The sequence below is a fragment of the Neoarius graeffei genome, chromosome 22 (genome assembly GCF_027579695.1).
Source record: "Neoarius graeffei isolate fNeoGra1 chromosome 22, fNeoGra1.pri, whole genome shotgun sequence".
In the NCBI taxonomy this organism is placed as follows: domain Eukaryota; kingdom Metazoa; phylum Chordata; class Actinopteri; order Siluriformes; family Ariidae; genus Neoarius; species Neoarius graeffei.
In genome coordinates this window covers 46,136,954-46,142,329 of record NC_083590.1, presented here as the reverse complement: position 1 = coordinate 46,142,329, position 5,376 = coordinate 46,136,954, and the positions used below count along the sequence as shown (strand labels likewise).

The window sequence follows — 5,376 nt, the reverse complement described above, 5'->3', positions numbered from 1 at the left end:
GCGCAAGTTAAAAAAACAAAGATTTGAGAGAAGCTGAGATTTTAAATCAAGTTCCTAGAATTTTAATTTTTATTAATAATTCTACAATAAATTATGAAAACATAGGAGGGATAAGAGCTAAATTTGATGAAGACAGACTGGCGGGTAACAGCAGCAGCAGTGATGTTATGCTAACAGAAGTGAGGGAGGAGGAGGGCAATGAGAAGGACAATGAGCACACATATGGAGGGATAACAGGAGGACATGGTGACAAGAGACAGCCAGGTACGGTAGCAGCAGTAGCAGTAGCAGCAACAGCAGCAGTGTTATGCTGGCTGAAGCAGGGAAGGAGAAGAACATGACAGTAGAGGGGTACCAAAAGGCAGGTTACCTCTGTTAGCAATGTACAAAAGTGTCAGTTACCATGTCTTAACACAAGAGAGGAGCAAAGGGCGTCATCGTGGTTTGAGACTGTTACTGACCCAGCTTGCTGGGAGGACACTCAAAGTGACAGGGCTAAAGCAGCCCTCATTGACAGAGGGGTCAAAGTGTTTCAAAACAGGAGGGTGAGTTATCCTGCCTCTGCAAGAGAAGTGGAATAGGTGGCAAGACTTGTGTTCTAACAAACGACCAGCTCAAATGCATGTTGCCAAATGGCCAAGTCATCGATAGAGAGTGGATCACATATTCTCTGTCCACAGGAAATATTTACTGTTTTGCGTGTAAATTGTTTTCGTCTAAATCACATTCATTCGTCGCTGGTTATTCCGACTGGAAACATCCAGAGCGGATTGGAGAACATGAGAGAAGTATGGAACATCTGGCCTGTATGATTGCGTTGCATCGTCGGACAACAGCAGCAGGCTACTGTGGACAGCGGACTGATGATGCAAATAGAGGGGAAGAGGCAGTATTGGAGAGAGGTGCTCAAGAGAGTTGTCTCCATTATCAAGTTCTTGGGGGACAGAGGACTTGCATTTAGGGGACAAGATGAACTACTAGGCTCACCCCACAATGGGAATTACTTGGGCACTTTAGAATTGTTAGCGCAGTTTGACTAGTTCTTGGCAGAGCACATCAGAAAGTTTGGGCAGAAGGGCCATGGCAGCGTCTCCTATTTATCCTCAACAGTCTGTGACGAGTTCATAGAACTCATGGGACAGAAAACAAGGCAAACTATTATGAAGGAATTACGTGATGCCAAGTATTTCTCTGTAATAGTTGACTTGACCCCTGACTTATCCCACGTAGACCAGCTCACGTTCATTTTTAGATTCGTGAGTGAAACAGGCCGCATAATGGAGCGCTTTGTTGGATTTGAGCCCATCAATAGTCACAGAGGAGAAAGCTTAGCTGATTGTGTTCTCAATAATGCATCAACTTGGTCTAGATCTTGCAAACTGTCGTGGACAGTCGTATGATAATGTGAGTAACATGAGTGGAAAATATAGCAGATTGCAAGCCCACCTAAAAAAGAAGAATCCAATGATTCCTATGTCTCATGTGCAGCCCATTCTTTAAACCTGGTTGGAGTTAACAGTACTGAGGACTGTAGTGATGCAGTTGGCAATTATTTTGATTTTTTGCAGTCTCTGTACAAATTCGCCGCTGCCTCCACGCATCGATGGGCCAAAGTATTCTGACACTCGCTTAGAGCTTACTTTGAAATCCCTCTCTAGCACATGCTGGAGCTGCCGAGCGGAATCAACAAAGGCATTGTGGCAAAATTACCAGCAGTTGCACGAAAGGGTAAAGCTTTTTTCCACGGATATGGATGAAAAAAGGGAGACCCGTTCAGAAGCACGTTCACTCTGTAAGCAGTTTGAGACATTGGAGATTGCGTTCATGACCAAGTTTTGGGATACAATATTGTCACGATTCCATGCAACTAGCACTATTTTGCAGCAGAGCGATGTCTCACTTGAGTGTGCTGTTAGAGCACTGGAGTCACTGCGTGATTTCATTACTGCATAGAGGGATAATCTCATCTCATTATCTCTAGCTGCTTTATCCTTCTACAGGGTCGCAGGCGGCAGCACGGTGGTGTAGTGGTTAGCGCTGTCGCCTCACAGCAAGAAGGTCCTGGGTTCGAGCCCCGGGGCCGGCGAGGGCCTTTCTGTGCGGAGTTTGCATGTTCTCCCCGTGTCCGCGTGGGTTTCCTCCGGGTGCTCCGGTTTCCCCCACAGTCCAAAGACATGCAGGTTAGGTTAACTGGTGACTCTAAATTGACCGTAGGTGTGAATGTGAGTGTGAATGGTTGTCTGTGTCTATGTGTCAGCCCTGTGATGACCTGGCGACTTGTCCAGGGTGTACCTCGCCTTTCGCCCATAGTCAGCTGGGATAGGCTCCAGCTTGCCTGCGACCCTGTAGAAGGATAAAGTGGCTAGAGATGATGAGATGAGATGAGGGTCGCAGGCAAGCTGGAGCCTATCCCAGCTGACTATGGGCGAAAGGCGGGGTACACCCTGGACAAGTCGCCAGGTCATCACAGGGCTGACACATAGACACAGACAACCATTCACACCTACAGTCAATTTAGAGTCACCAGTTAACCTAACCTGCATGTCTTTGGACTGTGGGGGAAACCGGAGCACCCGGAGGAAACCCACGGGGAGAACATGCAAACTCCGCACAGAAAGGCCCTCGCCGGCCACAGGGCTCGAAACCGGACCTTCTTATTGTGAGGCGACAGCGCTAACCACTACACCACCATGCCGCCCACAAAGGGATCAATTTGAGGAATTTGAGAGGGCCGCATTGAGTGTGCCTGGTGTCAGTCAGGTGTACAAGCATGGCATTTGTTGTCGAAAGAGACGCAAAACCTTTGCTGACGAAACAGCAGAAGAGGGCATTGAGTTTGGGGGGAAACGCACATTTCAAATAGAGACTTTTAATGTTGCCATCGACAGACTCACACAGAGCCTCTGACACTGTCTGGAGGCATACAGGGACTTGTATGACTTGTTCAGTGTGCTTTTCCTCGAAAAGACTGAATCGGATGCCTCAGTGATGCAGAAGGACAGTGTTCTGGCATCTGCCTATCCATCTGATCTGGGTGAATGTTTAGGCGACAAACTAATCCAATTGAGGTCATTCATCAAGGCTGGGGATGGCACAAGCCCAAAAGGACTGCTCAGACTTATTTTGGAGTATGGCCTTGAGTCTATGTTTCCGAACGTATACGTTGCGCTTCGGTTATTCCTCACACTGCCTGTTACCAACTGCGAAGGAGAGCGATCATTCTCTCTTTTGGGTCGAATTAAAAATGAATTAAGGACAAAGATGAAACAAGAATGTCTCTGCTGGCTTTCTCTGATGGCCATCGAAAGTGAGCTGACCAAGTCGTTGGACTTTAATGACATTGTGCATGAATTCGGGCAGCGCAAAGTCCAGAAGAGATGCATTTAATATGTGAATAGGAATTAGCGATTTCTTGGCTGACATAAAGTTATTCGTTTGATATACGTTACCGTTACATATAGCCTACATTTCAGATCAGATATTCTGTGTGAGTTGTTTGTTCAAAAAGTGATGTTTCATGAATAAAAATGTAGTATAGTTTTTAGCACAACCTTTGTACCGCTGCTGATTTGTGTGCGAGTTGGGTGCCGCTGCAGGGGTGTGTGCGCGCGCGTTGTTGGGGGGGGGGCGCCCTTTCTCTTCGTCTGGCCCAGGGGCCCACGGACTCATAATCTGTCCCTGCTTACAGCCATACCACTCTGACAGTGCCTGCTCTTGTCTGATCGCAGAAGTGAAGCAGAGTTGGGCCTGGTTAGTACTTGGATGGGAGACTGTCTGAAAATACCAGGTGCTGTAAGCATTTTGTTTTGGATTCTGTTTGGATTCTCTCAGGACAAAATGGTAAGAAAAGAAAGTATAATACACTGTTAAAAAAAAATTCAATACCACTCTGACAGTGCTTGCTGAACCCTATCCCCTGCCCTGTGTCTGAAATCACTTCCTACTCACTATATTGCGCACTATATAGTGAGGTTGCCATTTTGTAGTGTTGTCCGAATGTATGGTGAGAATTATTACACCCTATATAGTGCACTCAAAGTATCCCACAATGCATCACAAAAAGTAGTGTACAACTGATGGTCATTAACCAAGCAATATATCCCATCATGCATTGCGGTCATGCTGAAAAAAATCAAATCAAAAGCCTCAAATCTGATTTAATAAAAGGCAGTGGCAAAGAGGAAAAGTATTCAGATTTGATTTAAAAGAACTGAAAGATGCAGCAGACACAAAGTACTTTGTATTTATTAATGTGGGAAATATGCTCAGTATAATATGTATTTATCACAAAAATACATGCATGTATTTATTATTTTGAAAACCCACCAGCTGACTGATCTGGCACGTTTTAATTGCACGACAGTAATGACATAAATAACAGCACAATGGACTAGTGTCAGAAAGCATTTTTTCACTTTATCAATGAGCTCACTATATAGTCCTCTATATAGTAATTAGCATTTACTATACATAATCCTCTATATAGTGAGTAGGGAGTAGTGAACGAGAGTGATTTTGGACACAGGGCTGGACTCAACAGTGCTAGAAAGTGTCACTTAACTCCTTCAGAGACAGTTCAATGGCATGAGGCTCAACCTGCATGTCATCTATTCATTGTTGGTACTGTTGAGAGAAAGACATCACCATGTCAACTATGGATGCAATCATAAAACTGAGTGATCACTCAGTTTGCCTATATGCCTAGCCTGGATAATACCATTTACAACTCTAATAATGAACCTGGGTATGCTGAACCACAGACTTATTCAAATTTGGATGATTGCTTAGTGCCTGTCAGCCATATCATAAAATGCAGGTGTGGGGAGAAGTGTGCACATCCTGAGGTGTCAGTCCAGTTCATACTGTCTTTCTGCAAAGTGGGAGATAGAATACTCAACATTCCCTTGTCAACTTCCCCTCACAACTAAGAAAAGCAAGAAGAGAAAGAGAAAACAAAGGATGATTACATCAATTGTTTTAGTAACTTTGAAATTTAGAACCTAACTGGAAATAAGCTATCATGAGTGAGCTCATTGACTTGCGAATTTAATTTGTATTCACTTTTAGTGCTTACCTTTACATTTATAAACAGCTTTGGGTTTGTTTGTTTTTAAGAACTGGGTACGTTCTGCTTCTGAAACCTACAACTGTGCTGACTCAATTTCTTGCCTCTCCATGAGCTAAGAGAGTAATAGAGCCCTAAAGATTGTGTCTGAGATTTCTCCCAAGGGAAAAGTTAAGTGCATGTTAGCAATAATATCGAAACAGGGCAATGCAGAGAAAGAGAAAGTCTGGAATAGTAAACCTACAATATTTGCTGCCAAGTGCTAAACATGGGTGGAGGATAACATGGGCAACCACCTTGCGGCTATAGTG

At 44.4% G+C, this 5,376-nt stretch overlaps 1 pseudogene; it reads left to right on the top strand.

Annotated features, from left to right (window-relative positions):
- Positions 1–3,680: 3,680 nt before the first annotated feature.
- Positions 3,681–3,799, top strand: LOC132871054 (5S ribosomal RNA; annotated as a pseudogene).
- The last annotated feature ends 1,577 nt before the right edge of the window (positions 3,800–5,376 follow it).